Source organism: Harpia harpyja, chromosome 9, assembly GCF_026419915.1.
Source record: "Harpia harpyja isolate bHarHar1 chromosome 9, bHarHar1 primary haplotype, whole genome shotgun sequence".
Taxonomy (NCBI): domain Eukaryota; kingdom Metazoa; phylum Chordata; class Aves; order Accipitriformes; family Accipitridae; genus Harpia; species Harpia harpyja.
This window is the reverse complement of record NC_068948.1, coordinates 610,910-629,461: the sequence shown is the minus strand read 5'-3', so window position 1 is coordinate 629,461 and position 18,552 is coordinate 610,910. Positions and strand designations below refer to the sequence as shown.

At 49.4% G+C, this 18,552-nt stretch overlaps 1 protein-coding gene across 2 annotated transcripts in view; it reads left to right on the top strand.

Moving 5' to 3' along the window:
- ZFHX3 (zinc finger homeobox 3) overlaps positions 1–18,552 on the top strand; it is a 344,347-nt gene that overhangs the window by 267,519 nt on the left and 58,276 nt on the right. The gene's annotated exons all lie outside the window — the stretch shown is intronic.

Below are 18,552 nucleotides of genomic sequence, written 5' to 3'. Positions count from 1 at the left end.
ATTGGATTGGGAGGAGGAGCTGGCTGGAAGGGGTGGGCAGGAGAAGGGGCGAGTGTTTGTCTGTTTTCCATGTCTCCTCTTGACAGGGGGGATAACATGAAGGGCTCAGATGAAGCATTTGCTCATACAGAAAGGACAGATAATAGGAAAGGGATTGAAGCTGTGAATTTAGCAAGAGAAAATGTGCCTTAAAGGGGACAGTTAGGCTGGGCAAAACAGAAATTGTACCTTGTTTAATCATTTAAAGGGTTAAGAAGTTTTTTACATTAGGAAAAAGCAAGATCTCATGAAGTCCTCTTTGGAGGGAGGAGGAGGAGAGCCTGCCCAAGTTGGCTGGTACATGTTCTGTCAGGGAGGTGAAGATGCTGGAGCTGGAGGGATGTCAGTGAAAGCCTTCACAACCCTCCTCTCAGCTTCAGCCAGGACTTTCCTCCACAACTGCTGTTGAAATGGCTAAATCTTACAGAAAAGTGCTCTGAGGAACTGGTATTCTGCAATTAATGCACATAGAGACAAGGAAGGTGATCTTAGCTTAAAGGTGTTGAGAAAGGAAGGCAGCACCAGCTGGAGGAGAATACCTGTGGGTCTTAGAAATGTCTCTTGAATTAAGACCTGGGTTGCGTTGCTGTTACACTTGTTAATAACAAGGATCTGAATTACTTGCAAAACACCCGAAAAGTAAAACAGGAGACTTTTCATTAAGAGTTAAATTCAGTCTCATGGAAAAAAGTGACCGATCTGTGAACTCAGCAGCCCAGTGGAGTCGAGGGCATGGAATATGCTTTCCCAAAGGTCACGGTGACAGTGAGAGCGTGCTGTGGTTGCCACACCATCCCGGAGGGGACAGCAGCTCTTGCAGCCGTTCCGCTTCTCTACAATGCTCCGTTGTAGAAAAACAGTCAGATTTCGAAAGGATATGTTGACCAGTGTTGTATGGTTTGTGAGTTTTCTTAAAAGCAGAATGAACAGAGAGGAGAAACCATCTGTGCCCTTTTGTGATATACAGAACAATCTTGAAAATTTGTGTTTACTTTAGAAATTTTTGTTTACCTTGTCTTTTACTTTAGAAACCTTATCTTTCCCTGTACGTCCGCCAGGATTATGACATTGCAGGTACTGAGAGTGCAGAAGCTGACTAGCTGAGAGGGAAAATGGTTTGTTGACCATTTAAAAAAATGTGACTTTTTTTTAACTAAAAGTCTTGACAAGTCACTGAAAGGAAATCTCGGTTTAAATTTACTTTACTTTTTCAAATGGCTTAAGGTAATTTCCTTCAAGCTTATTGGCTCTTCAGCAAAAACTGACAGCAAGCAAGACACTAAGACTTTATCATATTTTATTTCAAAGGTTAAAAATACAAGTAAGAATAAAACTCTGTAGAATGCAAAGTGGGGGAACCTCTGATCTGTTTTGCAGGTCTCTCTGACCTGAGATATTTAATTTCAAACACTCTTCCAACCCATTGTTGAGCAAGACTAAGCAGGAACTCCTCGCCGGCGCGCTGGTGGCTGCAGGCACGAGGCACTGCTCCGGTTATGCCTGCGGTGACAGGAGTCGGATTTGGGTGAGAGGCTGCAGTACCCCCATGGGGGAGAATGGATGCTTTCGTCTCCCGTTTATTCTGATCCCATTACAGTATCAGAACATCAACTCGAATATAAAGCGGGGTGGCCCTGTCGCCCCAGGCCAGAGGCTGGGCTGAGGACATACACCGGGGGAAGGTGCGTCGGCATACCGCAGTCTGGAACCCGGCAGCCCTGGCGGGTGCTGGTGGGTGCCCGGGCTGGTGCCTCCGCTCCCGAGCATCAGGGCGGGCGGGGGCTCTGCCCGGCACCCAGCGGTGGTCCTCGTGGCGGGCGAGGTCAGGCTCTTGCAGGGCACAACAATAATTTGTTTCTCAGCTTTGATTTATTCAGTGTAGTTTCTTCACGTGTAGAAAGATCTGCCTCAAACAGGCTGATCCTTCCCTTTTTTCTGTGACATTTAAACTTCCAGTGTTACAAAATGCTGCTGTTACTTATTATTCAGCTGGCTGTTGTTTTTCTGTAGTTCTGGGTGTCAGCAATGTGCAGCAGGAATATGCATATACCTAGGCTTAAATTCACTCTTCTGATGTGTTTGTTTTTTCTTGGTTTTGAACTTTGCCGGTGTGTTTGGCTGTTAGACCCGTTCAGGAGAGCAGCACATGCTACTCAGTGAGGCTTCGCTGACGGGTCTTCCCAGCACAACGCTGCCAGCGTGGGGAACGCTCTTCCTTTGTGGCAGGGCTGCACTTGGGGTTTGCAGCTGGCTCTCCGCATTTCTTCCTCCTGTATAATATGGTGGTGTCTGTACTGTATCCCCATTATGTTTTTTGTTGTTTTTTTTCTGAGGGCTAGGTGGACTTTCCTTGCTGCCTTGTGATGAGGAGTCTCTGGTGGTAACAGATAACACAAGAAAGTCTTCCCTGTGTTTCGGACACCTTGAGCAGAAAGTGCTTTTCTGATCTGTGACATGTCTCTGTCAGGGGACCCAAAGGGATAGTGACTTTTTTGCTGGTTTGCTGCATTACAAGTGCAGTGGTTTGTTTTGATGCTGCTGTTACTCCCTGGTAATCATCGCTGTGATTCTCTCTCCCCTTCTAGTTAATTATATTTGTTTTGAATTCGGTTTACCTACAAATACAATACCAGCTTGCGTTTTTTCCAAAGTGAGTCCCCTTTTGTTATCACTGCTCTTTCTGAGGACTCTTAAAACACTTCAGTCCTCGCCGCTTTTCTACCTTCCGCAAAACTCCTCACTGGGAGGGTGGCCCAGCCCTGGACCGGCTGCCGGGGGAGGCTGTGAAGTCCCCGTCCTGGGAGGTGCTCGAAACGCGACAGGCAAGGCTGAGGCCCTGAGCCGGACCTTGACTAGCACCCGTCTTCTCTCCCTGTAGAACTGCAAGTGCTCAGGGCAGGGCTGAGCTGGCAGAAAACCGTTCCCTTCTTGTGCTGGTCTGTTTTCTTGCTGGGCCGGCTGGCCAGCTGCTGGTTTGCCTCAGCAGTAGTAGGAAACATCATCCCTCTCCTCGCTCTTCGGTCTGGTGTGCTGTGACCGAGAGCAAACAGGCACGAGGGATCACGGTGTAAGGGGACGGTGGGGTCCAGCCTGCTGCTGCTGCTTCCAGGGCAGACCCCTGGGCCAACTGTGATCCAAGGCGACGATCCTGCTGCTGGAGACCTTTGTGGCTTTGCTAGAAATGCTGAAAGATTCTTTACTGCTTTTTTCTTTCCTTAACTTCATCCAGTTTGTGCCAATCTCCTCATCCCCAGCTTTACATAAAATTGCTGGCTGCAGTAAGGAGCGGTAGCTCAGCCTTGTGTTAAGTGGGACTGCGCAGACCGAGTGAGTGGAGTTGCCTTGTTCCCCTTCCCACTCCGTCCCGTGTGCTCTGTGGCAGAGAGCAGGTGCTGGGGTTAAACGCCGTGTCTGTCTGTGTGTACGTACTCGCCGGTGTGTGCAAGCATGTAGGAAAAAGCATGGCTGTCTTTGGGGCGGTGCGTAGATATTTGCTTGTACAGATGCATCTCAATCTGTTGGAAGAGAGTGTCTGATCATACTTTAATTAGTCCTCTAACAATCTACAAAGGTCAGTGCCAATTGCCTGTTCATTTACATTCGTAATTGTGATGGTTCTTGATTGCACATTAGTTGCAACTCATTCCCTCCCACCCCACAGAAAACACATGCAGCAGCCTAAGCAACAGCCTGGTAGACACAAGAACCTTTGTCTCTGCTTGTGCCAGCAGCACAGCCTTCGCTGAAACTTTTGTGTCTTTTATGGAAGAGAGCTTTAGAAGCTACACTCCACTTCCAGTAAAGGAATGATGAAGTCGTTGGCAGAGAAATTATATGGACATCAGGCAAGAAACACAATCCTCCTTGAACTGGATAATTAAAGACAATTAAACTTTTCTGCTTGCTCTGAGAAGTGTGCTAATTATGCAGGAGACAGGGAAGTGGGCCCAGGCTGGACGTTCAGCTGTTTTGTTGATCAGAAAGAATACAGCTTTAGGGGTGGAGGTTTATTTTCCTCTATGGGGTATTTTTGGACATCTTTTGCTGTAGTATCTGGGCTGCTGCCACTGCAGATGTCAGCCCCTTGCTGCAGAAGCATCTGTATAACGTTACTCATAAGCTAATTGATTTTTAATGATGGGGGTTTAGAGAAGAAAAAAAAAAACCCATAATAAAAAACAAAACGTTCTCAAGATGTAGGGATGGATGCACTTACGACTCATTAGATAATGATATAAATAAGAGTGAAACAACCTGCACCAAATTTTCATTCTGGCTTTGAAAGTGTTTCCTTCTAGAAGGCATGGAGTCCAGGCAGCCCATTTTATAACTCGGACCGCTGTACGCGGAGTAGCTGGTCCAGAGTGGGACTGCAGCTTTGTCTGAGGCATGTGTTGCGCAGGGGAGTACGCAGCCCCCTGCTCACTCTGTCGCATCGCTCTTCACGTGCCATCCACATGGCTGTGGATTTGTTACAGCCCCAGCTGCTGAGCCTGTTTCTCCTTAAGCAAGTGCCATTCATAATTCATCTGTTTCCTCCCTTACCTATGTCTCCTGAGTCCTCTTGTTTTCCATCTCCATCTGCTTTCCCTTTCCATAGCTGTCCTCCTGTGGGAGCAGCAGAGGGGGTTTGCCCACTCTTCCCACTGGTGTCCGCGTTCCTCACCTGCACCAGAGTCCTGGGCATCCCTGGCCAGGGACTGCTGCTTTGTGCAGCTGCACAGGTCAGGCTCTGCCACACTCCTCAAGTCAGGAGAAAGTCCTGTTTCTTGGGGTGAGCTTGACCTGAGCTGAGGTCCCTCAGGCGGAAACACTTCATGCTTGGGTTTTGCAGGAGAATAACTAGATCCAGAAGGGTCAGGTGGAGCTGAGGCAAGAGACCACCTAGAGTTTTATGATGCCCATGAGTTTCATTTTGATCATCCTCTCGTATGAGTCCTGAATTTGTTGGCATCTTTGAAGGGAAACATATTTTAGCAGATGTGAATGCGGAGGACAATTTGCATGGCCAAGGAGCTGAGTTGGTACAAGCAAGCTGTGCAGTGCCTCTGTGGCAGGAGGAGAGGTTCCTGCCCTGAGGCACCATCAGCTGAGGCTGAGACCGCCCTGCGTTGTCCAAGGAGGGAGCAGAGCACAGCGAGGAAAAAGTGTGTGCCTTTCTCCTTCTCCTTTTCCAAGGCAGATTGAATACCTCAGTCTGGACACAGTCTGTGGGACTGTTGAGAATGCTTTTGAAAAAACAACAAAAAATGTGGCAAGTGAGCCCAAAAAAGTCAAATTTGTTGATCTTTACAGTTGTGCTGGAGGCCATTACAGAGCTTTGTGGGATGAATAAGATGACTTGTGGAAAAGTCATGTAGTATTTAGTGGGAAATGCTGACCATTTCTCAACTCTGTGAGTCATCCTATAGACATTTTACAAAGCTTTGTAACTTTAACTCTGAAAATCTGTAGGAAGGCTAAAAATAAAGGAATATCTTCTACTTAGTGCAGCTCTAGACTTTTTTTTTCTTAGCACCACATACTTCTGGAGAAACTCTTTGTCCTTGTGGAGATCGGAGTGTTCCCCTAAGACCAGGCTAAGCCAGCCAGAGATACCACTGGTAGTTTTTGAAGAATTATTTTGCTGAACGCGTACCGCAAGGGGATGCCACAGTCTCTCCATTTCACCACAGAGAACCAGTCCCCTATGGTGGACATACTGCTTCAGCAATCCTGCTAATCTCTGCCAAATCCTTAGCAGCCATCTTCCTCCAACACACAAAGTCATTGTTGGGTCCCTCGCGTGTGAAGAGTGAGGGCAGGCTCTCTGGAAGCCGTTGCTAAACTCGGCCAAGCGCAGTCAAAAGCCCCTTTGTTAGGGCAGGAAAGGGGCTGGGGGGGCTGTCAGCAGGAGGATCGCTGCCTGCCCATCTTCCCGTGCCTGGCCTTACTGGAGCATCCATCCTGCTCACTCTGCCGGCAAACAGAGAGGGACTGGCCACTCTCCCCGCTCCAAACAGGTTGATTACAATTATATAGAGGAGTACCTTTACTGTAAAGCTCTGTTCTGGTAACCCCGTGAAAGCTGCTGGCTCCCAGAGCTCCCTGGGAGGAGGGGATACCTCGTGGCTCCCGCTTGTCCCCTCTTCTGCCCCCCGGGCAGAGGTGGGTGCACTGTCCGTCCGCGTCTTCCTCGTATTTCAGTATTCGACCTTCGGAAGGGCTGTGGACTGTAGACTGAAATCAGGATGTGAATTTTTAATGAAACCAAGTATGTAAACAGAACTGAGGTATAGCTAGAGCAGTTGCCAGATGAGAAAACCCCATGTGGTATAAAAATAGCAGTTACCAAACTCAGCTTGGCTCTGCCTGTGGTGCTTGTAGACAGCTGGATGCTCATATGGTGCTTGCACCTCTCTTTTCACTCTGAGTCATATGAAACACTTTGCTAATGTTCCTCTTCCTTAAAAGCAGTTTTCTAGCTGCACCAGGGATGCGAAGGCATCGCCGTCAGGAGAGAGGTGATGGTAAATGGGAACAGAAGCAAGTCCCCGTGTGATCGGGAGCAGATTTGTTCATGAAACACTCAGGATGTGGTTTGCAGCATGAAAAAGTTTCTCTTAGACAAAAAGTCTCTATTCAGCAGAAGGGAGGATTGATGTCAGCCACATTTGTCAGTTTAAATTTGTGACTTCGAAGTCCTGCAGCATGTGTTATCTTCTTCCTCGAGGCAGAGGCATTGCTGTCTGAATTCCCCTCTCTCCTGTCCAGATTCTCCAGTTTCTCCCTTCCCTTGGTGGCCGAGCCCTGGGCTTAGGAATTCTGATCAGCCCAACTGTAAAATGAAGTGAAACACATGGTGGAGAAAGGGGAAGGGGATCTTCCACAGAAATCTCCTGTGAGGGGAACCGTCGTCCTGTTATTTTCCCACCTTAAAGAGTGGGCAACCATGCAAGACATTTCTCATTCACAATCATCAAGCATGGAGTAATTATTAATGTAATTTGTTACAACAGGGATGCGAGACGCTCCTTTGGAGTGGATTTTTCATTATTGCAGGATCTGTACTTCCAGTGGAAATTTAAGACTTTTGAAATGAAGATGGGTAATGCCAAATGATATTTCTCCCTGTTTGAAATAACTCAAATTTATTAAGATCTGATGTCCTCCACTTGGTCTTGATTAAAGAAAATGTGGTCATTGCTAATGCTGGAGAAACATGCGTGTTGCTCTCCTACATCTGATAGAGGTAATGGAGGGTTTCAGAAAGGAATAATTAGTTTGCTTTTGTAAGCCTCTCTCCACTTTTCCATGGGACTTAATTGCACCCAACAATTAAAAACTTCCCAAAGCAGATTGCTTGGTACAGTGTCTGCAGGAGGACAGCGTACAGCGTTTATACTATAGCATCTACTAACCAAAAGCACACTACAGCTCTGGCTCTGCTAGCGACGCACAGATTTATCTGGCTGGAGTGTGTGGCCCTTGCAGAGGACTAGGGAAGAGCAATGCGCGAGGTGCACGCTGAGGGATTTTGTGTAAAATTTCCCACCTGGTGCAAGCAAGAGTTCCAAAATGATGTTCTGTATGTCATCTCCCCCCACTGCCCCTGCCTCTTACGGCTGGAGAAGCTCCTCTGGTCTTGTGCTGCTGCCAGTCATCCTCTCCTCCTCAGAACGAGATTCCTTCCTCTGGTGTTTTAACAGCTAACCTCGTTTCGCATGCTACCCCTTGCCATTTCCAGGCTTGTCCTTGATTGACACATTTAATAATCTGCCAACCCAAATGACAATCTGAGCTCCTGTGTGCAAACATCAAATGCTGCCCAGCTTCATTAGCTTCTCTCAGGCTTTTTACCTCTCTCTCGCTCCCCGCAACCCAATATTGTCTTTTCCCAATACGTTATCTGTAACCCCCTGAAGGCAGCAGCCTGCTCAGTCTTTGTTTCCCAAGTGTTGCATGTAAACCCAACCAAATCATCAGCACATGCATCGTCAAAGAGGTGCTCGGCGCGCGTTGCAGCAGCCCAGCCGCAGCAGGTCCTTGGGAGGGGGCCAGGAAGGCTGTTGGGTGCCTTGTCGCATGCACCCAGCTTTCTGCCGGGGGCTGTCTCCTACAGCTGGGGGTGCGCAACAGCTTTGTTGTCTGAAGAGGAAATCCGTTTCTGTCATCTCATCCTCACACGTAGGGAGTAAGACAAGCTATTGTCCTGTTTTGAGAAAACATTCACCCACGGTGCAATAACATACGTGAAATAGCAACAAAGAGGAAAACGGCTCTTGGCGATACGTATGTTAAGCTGATTAAACTCGCAGTTCCCCTTTACTGCAGCATTTCTGATCTCTGTGCCAACCCCACCAAATACCCCCACATGCAGGATTATTGTCTTGTTTTCCAAGATCTCATGTCATGTGTGTTCATTTAAAGCAGGAGGACAGCTTGTTGTGCTCCCCTTTGTTATTCTGCTGAACTTTGGAATTTTTTCATTTTTTGTGTGGATTGCATGGCTTAAGGACCTTTTACCTTTCCAGCAAGTTCCTGATGGGAATCGCGGTATTTCTGTGCAGGGTCTCTCCTCTGGAGGATGGCCAGAGGCTGGGCAGGTAGCAAACTCTCTTCTTCATGGCTGGACAGAGAGGCGGGTGGAAACTTTTGGTTCTGCTTTAGTTTCATATTGCTTTAATGGTTATCAGAAATGCAGCAAATGTACTTCTCACAGCCATGGGTCAGGGTTGCTGTACACAGTTAGCTCCTTTGGAAGGTCTGAAGACATGAGGAAAGCTATGTGCTTTAAGAAAGTCAGTCCCTTTAGGGGACTTCTCTGTTCCAGTATTATTCTGTAGCATCGTTTGTAACTGTTCCCTCCTTGCGTCCTTTCCCCACCCAGATTTTGGAGAACGCTATTGCATCTTTCTGTCTTTGTGCATATGGGACACCATGGGACTGTTAAGGTCTGGCTTCGCAGAATGCAGGGATAAAGTTGGTTCCCCTTTAATATCTGGCAGAGGCAGATTTCCTTTGTTGTTTATTTTTTGGGGTTGGTTTTGAGTTTAAAGTAAAAAGCAGTTGTGCCTTAGCTCCGTTCTGACCAACCAGCAGTGAATAGATAATCTCTAAAGGATATGAAAGGTTTAATCATTTTAATTTTGTTTTTATTAAAGTTTATCGTGACTTTTTTCATGTGCCCCTGGTAAAGCGGGGGGGTAACAGAAATCTACACAAACCCCCAAGCATTCGCTTAATGAAACTCTCTAATGGGAGGCGCCTGGCGGGAAGGAAGTGGTTAGATAGCTGGGCTGGGGAAGGCAGACCAAAGGCACGCTGTAATATCACTGAAACGTGGCAGGAATCTCATAAACTCCCCATCTAGCTCCAGCAGACACTTGTCACTGGGAGCTCATGGCTTTCATTAAGCAGAAAGAGAGGAAGCTCTGACGGCTGACTTGTTCCAGAATGTTTTTCTTGTTCGGCTGCATCTTAAAGCCCTTTCCACTTAAATAAAGGGGAAAACATCACCAGATGCTGTAGTAAAACACTGGGAAGCTCCTGGTCCCTCTCCTACTCTAGTTTTTTCTCCCCATCAAAACAAACTCCGGAGCCAGACTGAAACCAGGTTGTCAGAGTGCAATGTGTCTCCCGAGCTCAAGCAGCTGCTGTTTCCTTTAGGACAGAAGAGTTGCGTCCCTGTCCTTGCGGTCTCGCCCTTGGTACTGAGTTTGGTCACCAAAAGCTCTGCTGCGGTGCTGGCTACACCTTCTGTTTCTCTTCCCTGTTTCTCTTTTCTCCTTTCCAGTTTTAGAATAGGGAACGCTTTTCTTGAGGACTTCAAGGTGGTTGTTGCAGTGGTGCTGGTTAAATTCAAGACTGAAGGGCTCTCCCTTTTGGAGGTGAATCAGTAAAGCCTTGAAGACGTTGCAGGTTGAACAGCAGTAGGTACTGCAGCCCTGTCTCAAGATGTGTTGGAGAAGGGTTAGATATCAGCGTGGGCGACACAGGTTTCATATTAGCAGCAAATTCAGCTCATGTCTCATCAGCACAACCGTGCTGCTTCTGTCCAAACCTCGCACTTGCTCAGGTGCTGTGTCTGGGTCCGCTGCTTTGACGTTCTGGTGGTAAGGAGGAAAAGAAACCTTCCAAAAACTTAGACACACACGCTCCAGCAACTGTTCCTCCACTGTCAACCCTAATTTATGATGTTCATCTCCATAGTATTGCATGGTAGCAGCTCATCTCCAGTATCTTTCCTACAGGTTTGACTGCTGTAGCCATTGCTGCATTGCTGTTTTTTCCCTTTCTACACTGCTTGGCTTCAAATTAAATACATGTGGAACGAACATGCCTTCATCTGTGTTAACAGGTTAATGAGTTTAGAGGGTTGCCTCACTTGCATGCTTTTGTTGGTGTATTAGCTCGGAGTCTCTTGTCCTGTTCTGCTGTTGACCTGAGCTGAAAGGGGCTGGAGCTCCAGCACGGAGAATTGCTGATACCTTGATACCTTCTGTCCTACTAATTTGCCTAATAACACATTAGGTGGGGACAGTGGCAGAAAGAAATGTTGAGTCACGTTCAACTGGGCACAGGCTTTGTGTTCAAAGGCAATGAGGATATTTAACTTGTTTATAAGTAAACAGTGGAGTAGGGTGAGGAGGGGCCATGAGAGGGAAACTACCTGCCAGGCTTCACGCTCAAGCCCTTGCTGAGGAGCTGCTGTACGGCAAGGTCCAGCAGCTGGGCTTGGCAGTTGCTGATCCCTGGGTGTAATTACTGATACAGAACGAGAACTCTGCTTCAAACCAACTGCCTCGCTGGATGCCGTGTGAAACAGAACAAACCTCCAGCCTGGTCTGTTGGCACTGCTCATGCTTCCTAGGTTTTGCTCTGCTCCTCATGTGGAGGTGCAGCCGTGCCCCACTGCAGCATCCCGGTGTCCTGCGGGGCATGGCGACCACACAGACCCTACTGGCCTTACGCTGCCTGCCTGCTTGTGCAGCCCCAGCGCAGAAGAGTGCTGGGCCCGTGCCAGGAGGAGAGGTATGAAACGTAAGCAGGACCCCAGTCTGCCAGATGGTACTTCAGGGTTTGCTGCAGCTCCACCCACACTTGATTTTGGTATCTCTGTGGTGGGCCGCCTGAAGTCTCACGTAACGACTCCTGAAGAGCACTGGTGGGTTTGGGAGCGTGGCATTCTGCCGGTTCATCTCCGCTCGGTCGTACGGGGTCACCCTTAAGGAGCGTCAGAGGCTGGGACCGTTTCCCTGGGATGGGGTTTGCCTTGGCCACGTGCTCGGTTCTTGTGTCACGGCAGCACCCCTGAGAGGTGCCAGAGTTTCCAGGATTCCCTTCCGCTCTGCTGTTTCCTGCCCATCTGCACGTGTCGTCAGGAGTGAACCTTTCTGGCTGATTTCTGTGATGGGGGATAAAAATGAAAGTTGTGCTTGAAGCCGGGCGTCTTCTCCAGACTTCTCAGAAACGGGGTTGACTCCTCTGTGATGTTGACACCAAAAACGTGTTGCAATGCCACCGGTCCTGGCCAAGGACTGCAGTTTCCTTTCTGGAGGAACCATCAGCAGGGTGTCAGGAGGTGGTGGGCAAGAGCTTGTCAGCTCGGGGGGGCCCACACCTGCCTCTGAAGGTCTTGCCCTGTAACTGATAGCTCATACAGTCCAGTTTGGCAAGACGCTCCTAGGCAGAAATGCCAAGCTTATTTTCCTTCTGTGGTTTCATTGCAGTGTAAGAAGAACAGGGAAAGAGGATGTGGGGTGATTTGTGTTTCTCGAGAGGTATATACACAGACTGGATGGAGTCTACCTCAGTGTAGCTGTAATTCTGCATTTTTCCCTTTCTTCTGTAAATGTTGCACTTTTTATAATTAAAAGTTCTTTTAAAAGGGTGTCTGAGCCAGTCTAAACATAGAGCTCTACCCGAGACTGGCTGAGGCAGTTCCAGGTGTCCTGGGCTGCGATGGCGTGTCCTGGGGAAAGCAAATCCACCCTTTCTGTGAACTACATGGTTCAGATGGATGCAAAGGATGCTTTTATGGAACTGTTTCTGTTCCTCGCACAGGACATTTACACCGGATTTCTGGTCTCCAGCTCCATCTTTTCATCAGAGAGGAAACTGCAGGACAAAATCCCTTCATACCTCCTCCTGTGGTGCTTTTGCACCACTGGTTGTAGCAGAACCTGCCTATGTATTTTCTGAGACGGACAAACTTACTTCTGTCCAGGTGTTTTAATGCAAATAGTAATGGGAAAGTCACTGCATGAGCCTGTGGAGGATGTAAGTCAGGGTCCAGAAGCAACCTCTGGGCCTTGGATTAGCAAAGACACTAAGCCCACATTAGCTTTGTCCTTGACGGTTTAGACATTTTTGACTTACAGATTATAAAAATGTTGCTAATTTGTTTCAGCAGTTCTCAGAGATGTTAAAAGATGGGACTGAAACTCCAGAATTCTGGACAACATCACAGTTCTGACGTGGATCAATAAAAATAAGTTACTACTCGATTTAGGGTTTCATCCATGGAACAAGAAGAATATCAGCTTACTCTTCAGGGCGGTTGTGAAACTGAATTCCTTGACATTTGCCATGTGCTTTTCGATCCTTGGAAGGGAGAGGTAGAGTTCTTCTCATGATCTTTCTTTCAGGTCTTCAGAGACAGAAAATTGTCCTTCCAAGTGCCAAACCTGCAAGGAGCGTACTGTCAGCCATACCACTTCTTGCTGCAACCAGAGCAGGCTTCTCTCTCAAATGGTCAGCCAAAGCAGTTCCAAAGAGAGAAAGCAAGCGTGGCAGAGCTTTTCCAAAGCTTGCACACTCAGACCTGTAGCATCAGCACGCTAATGTGCCATCCTGTTTGGAAGGTGAACTTGAAGCTTGTTGCCACTGAACGTGCTGATGTGGGGTTACAGTGTAGGCTTCATTGCGCTGTACAAGAGATCCATTTGCTTATAAAAGCTGATGCAAGTCCGCAGGGTCACGCTCAATGCTGGAAGAGAATGTCCTGCACCTTTCCTCCCGTCAGGGAATATCCATGCAGAGCATCAATTCCTTTCCTGTTTGCTTCTGTCTTTTCCTTGTCCTGATTCTCTTGTACTTCATTCTGCTGCAGGAGCACGTGTCTGGTGGTCTTTATCTAACTGGCAGGACTGGAAGAGGAGAGTGGCTGACCTAAACAAAAAAGTGCTTTGAGATCTTTGTTCAGAGGAGGCATTATGAAAATGGAAAGTCTTCTCATCCTGCAGCTCATTTGTTAGGATTATAGACTTAATTGCAAGAGATACAGAGCTTGGTTTCTGAAATTGATTTTGTTTTTCTTTAAGAGCCATAGGCAAAATGAGATTGTATACGTTATCAATGGGATGATTTGTGAAACAGGGTTTTACAGCAGCTGGCACAGGGCTAGAAGCAACCCCTGGCCTGACCCAGTTCAGCATTTTCACTGCTGTTAAGCGTACTTTGACGTGCACGCCAGGAGAACGCTCTCCTGTGTACTCGCTAGTGGTCCGGTATTTGCCTGTATTTCTCAAATATACTCTCTTCCTTTTCATTCTGTAAGGCCTGTTGATCCTCTGGTGATGACATTAAAGTCCTCAGAACTGCCTAAGAAGGAGCCACCACACGCATTTATTTTTCCACTAAAAACTTGAGATTGTTTAATAACGTGTCTGCCAATGTCTTGCTCTAGCTGCTTCAGAAGGGAATTTGGGGACCCGTAAACAAATAATAACCTACCTCAAATAAAGGTCTCATCCTTATTCCTACTAAAATTTAGTTCACGCCCTTAAGCAAGAGGGTTTCTATTTCTTCCAAATAGTCAGTTTGCTTTTCTAAGTTGTACGTCTTTATGCCCTTGCCATACATTTTGTTTTGACCTCACTGATTTCTTGAGGCCACAAGTTCCAAAGGTTAATTGGGAGCTGTAAGAGAAAGTATTATCCGTATTTGCTTCAAATTTGCATTTTTTCCAAGTTCATTGTCAGTCCTCCAGAGACTGTAGGATGAGAGGAGCAGTATTGGTCCAGCTCCCTTGAACCAACCTTCATTTGGATGCTCCTGTAAAGGCAGCCTTACTTCTTTTCAGACCAAGCAGCCTAATCATCATCTCCTTTTCTGTGTAGGTACCTCTTCCTACCCCTCTTTTCAGCCTTTTCATTCATCTGCAGCCACTTCATTAAATAAATGACAGCGTTCAATTTTTTTGTCCTGTTCCACACGTGTTCTAACGTGTTGTTTCTTTCCCATGCAGTGTGTCAGATGCAGATTTCCTTTGGTCTGCCTGCAGGGATGTCCTGGCCTTTCTGAAGCTGGCACGATGCACCACGTACATCCCCCCGCTTAGTGCCCTCACTGGTCCTGCATTGGGCCCCGAGCCCTTAAATCCCGGCTTGCTCCTGGAATGGTGCATGCGGGGCCCCTGCACGGCCCCTGCTATCGCTCACCAGGCTCAAAGGGACAGAAAGTGGGGATGGACTGAGCGTGACTTGCGAGCGTTTTTCTTTGCTTTTCTGATTTGCTGGTATTCATGCAGGGCAGACGCTTCTGCTCCTTTTCTGGGAACTACTCTCTCATTTGGTTACCAATTAAGCTGAAGCGTTCTGGCCTTTTCCATCCTCCTTTTTATTGTTATGAAGGGTGAATTAGGGCTTGGTGTTCAGGATTGTTCTCTGGCCTCCGCTGCTACTTTGCTGCCTCCTTTGTGGCAAAACAATGGCATTAATTTTGGCCTTTGCAGGCAGGCAGGCAATCTGGCAGCGCACAGTGCCTGTCCGTTCCACTTCACTTGTGCAGCCACCTCTCCTTTCCACATCACCTACTCACTTTTCTCCTCCTATTCTTTTTTTTCCTCCCCTTTTGTGCGTGCGTGTGTGTGTGTGTGGTGTGGAGGATTGCTCGGAGTTTATTTTGTTCCAGTCTGCAAGGGGTTAGAGGTCACAGCCTGGATGCCGAGCGAAGGGAAGCAGGCATGTGGGCGATACGGAGTGAGCAGACCTTTCCCTGCTGTGCCTCGTTCCCTGAGCCAGTGCCTCGCTGTCCATTGTGGGTCTGATGAGACTGGGGGAGCGGGAGATGGGTCGTGCCCCCCCATTACCCCTTCACCAGACAGTCCCTCTCCCAGGGCCTCAGACAGTGTCGTGAGAAGGCAGTGACATGGGGAGGATGGAGAGCTCCTGGTTAGGGGATAGAGGGATGCCGACAATGCCCTGTAACAACAGGAGCGTGGCCGTGAGCGGCGGCGGGCGCTGGCGCAGACCCCTTGGGGGATCCCGAGCAGGCAGCGGTCCCGTGAAGCGTCCGCACGGGGCCGGAGCCGGGGCAGCAGGGGAGGGAGTCTGGCTGCTCTCTGCTGTGCCCCCGAAAGCAGCAGCAGCCCCGGTCCACCGCTGCTCAGAAAGGTCCCCGCAGGTGGCCGTGGGCCGGGTGCGGGCCACGCGTTCTGTCTGTGCCCCGCCAGCGCGCTGGGGCCCTTGTCCCCCCAGGCATCGCTTCCCGGTGGCCTTTGCCTAAACTCAGGAGGGTGGTTGAAGGAGCGGGCGGCTGCCGGGCAGCACTCGTGCTGGATCCTGGAGCCACTTGGCAGCGAGCAGCCGCTACCGGCTCCGCTCTGGATTTCCCCTTTCCCCTGACTGATGGCAAGGGAGGATGTGTGCGCGAGGTCAGGAGCATGGCAGCAGCTCCCCGGGGTCACCGAGCACCCGCTCCCCGCCGTGCCGTGCTCTCCCTCCCAGCTGTGTGCTTCGGGAGCACCGGGGACCCCTCTCTTTCCCCCCCTTGAAGTGGGATGCCCTGGTGGAAACAATCCCAACCAGCCAGCCCAGACCTCCAGGTGACGAGCCCAGCCACCGGTGTGTGAACGGGCTATGGCAGTGACCGACTCGCCTCCCTGCTGTCTTTTGGTCGGTGTTAAACTTTCTGTTTACGCTTGTGCTACTGTTGTGCCAGCTGCTGAGGGGTGCAGCGTGCCAACCCATACCCCATGGCTGCTTGGCGGGCGCAAGGAGGAGAGCAGCGGCATGGGGTGCAGTGCCCAGGGCTGCAGGGCCGGGGATGGTGCTGGTTTCAGACCGTCTCACACAGGAGAGCAGCACTGGCGAAAAGGAAGGAAGGAAAAGAGGTTTCACCACGATCACCAGGATCGTCCTAAAATGGTAGAAGTAGGAAGATGCTGAAAAGGCAGGAAACATCCATACGTCAAGGATGTGCTGTTTGAAAGGTGCAGTGGGGTTTTGCAGTGCCTGTCACTGGCATAGAGTGTCAAGCCCTCCAAAACTGGGTACCATTAGAGAGGAAGGATTGAGAGCTGGGGCAAGGAAGAAGGTAACTTCTAGCCCGAAAAGGTAATTAATGCGAAACGAGAGGCTCCCGTCAGATTGAAGGCTGTTCCAAATGGTGCAAGTTTCAGAGGGAAAGACTCAAAAAAAGAAAAGAACGGCAAGATTAAAATCAAGTGAAAGAGCGCAATGCTTTACAAAAGGTAAGGATGGTTCTGAAATGAGCAAGGTGATTAGTTTGTTTTGTTTCTTACAGCGGGTGGGATGGATAGCCCCATGTGCTCTCAGGGAGTTGCAGTGAGGAGGAAGAGTGTGGTACTGGGGCTGGTGGACCCAAGATGGAGAGCTTGGATCTCACTGGAGAACTTAGGGAGCTGACAAGGGACATGCACTAGGGAAAGTCAGAAGTGTGAATAGAAGTCTCATGCATGGCAGTACGCTGACATCAGCCATGCTCCTGCTAGAGTTGAGTCACAGCTCACGGGGAAGTGGTGACCGCGTCGTGGTCTGAGGTCTGGATCCTTTTTTGTTGTCTTTTAAATAACATAAAAAAGAATAGAGGAGTTGGAGGCTGTTGCCTGTAGTCCGTTGTTGTTGTTGACAGTGTAAGGCAGCGCTTTCCCTGGCTCTGCGCAGAGTAGCAGTTCCAACTCGATGTGGCCAGCGAAGTGATGAAAGGAGGACGTTCTCCACAGCCTGGCCTCCAGCCCCGGCACGTGCCCGTGTGCCTCTCGCTGCCTCCGGGCTCCTGCCGGTGCGCTGGCAGAAATGCTCTCCAGGTCCCACGGCCACTTTCAGCCCCCGGGAGAGCTGCTTTGGGCTCAGCTCTCTTCCTCTCTTCACTGAGATTTTTGCACAGGACGGCTCTCACCTGCTGGCCCGCGGCCGGCTTAGGGCCCTGGCTGAGTCTCCCGCTGGTCCGAAGGAGCGTGGCAGGCAAGCTGGCTGCCTGGCGTCGGGCGAGCCTATCCTCCGCAGCCAACTGCATCAACGAAGCGCGCACACGCAGTCAACAGTTTCCTTTCTTCTGCACAAATTGGCAAGGACTAACCTTGTCATATCTAGTGCAGCGCTAACGGACGCCTGCCTCCAAGGGGTAATCATGCAGGCATAAATTCGGAAAGTTGCTAAGCTATGAGCAGTCTTATGAGCATTAAAAGTGTCCTCTTTGCCAGAAAGGTCATTCATAACTTGGCTGCGCCGCTGATGTACAGTCAGTGATATTGATTGATTAATGTATAAAAAGCACCAAATCCATTTGCTTCTATGAAAGAGAATAAAGTGCAGTCGACTCTCTCTTTATTTTCACCTCATCCTTTTGTTTGAAGGACGTTTTTTTTTTTCTCTTTTTGTTTTGCCAGCTAGGTTTAAGGGGGTTACAAAAAGCCAGTTTCTGCCAAGTAATGCGTTCACAAAGGGAACATTGATTCACATCAGTGTCGCTTGAATTACCCTTAAAGGTTTGCCAAGGAGTTGTTCTTATATTAACCTTCTGTTCATCAAAGACGAAATAAATAAATAAGTCATAAAATCAGCTTCACTGCCCGCACTGGAGTTGGATGCAAAACAGGAATTTCTTCTGTTAGGAATTTGTGCTCCAGGTGCTGCTGCTCAGCCCCTCTCCCCCATGCTTCAGGCCCTTTCCCTCCTGCTAAGCTGCTTCCTCTCCTCTCCCTCCCGGCCCGGCTGCTCCCTCTTCCCGGGGCGGCAGGACAGGCTCTAGGGCTGCTCCGCGGCACCTCCGGGGCCTCTGGGGCGGCACAGGGTGGGAATTGACTCCAGCGCAGAGATTAGTTCTGAGCCGCTGCCGCTCCGCTTGCAGCGCCCGGTTGCCTGCGAGCCCTGGCCCTGGGGACAGGCAGGCGAGCAGCGGGACGGGACGGGGGCTGCAGCTCTGATGGGGCCCTGCCGGCACCGGGGGCAAGGGTTCAGCCTCGCGGGTTAGAGCCTGGGCTCCGTGGAGCCCTGAGCCTGCCGGGACTTGACCGCTTTTGCAGCGGCAGCGTCCTCGTAGCTACGTTGGCCGCTCGGGTGCTGGGACGGCGTGCTTGGCCCCAGGACGCCGGCGTGATGCGCGAGTGCAGTACTCGCTCTGTTCTGAACTTGGATGAACGTTGATGGTTTCAGGGGAGGGGGATTCCTGCAGGGGGTGTTTTCTGAAGGATTTTGTATAAAGCGTTGATTTAATCATGGTAAGCTTAACTAGAATGATTTCTGCATGGGAAGATAGCCTCGTGACGACCCAGGACGTTCTGCCCCA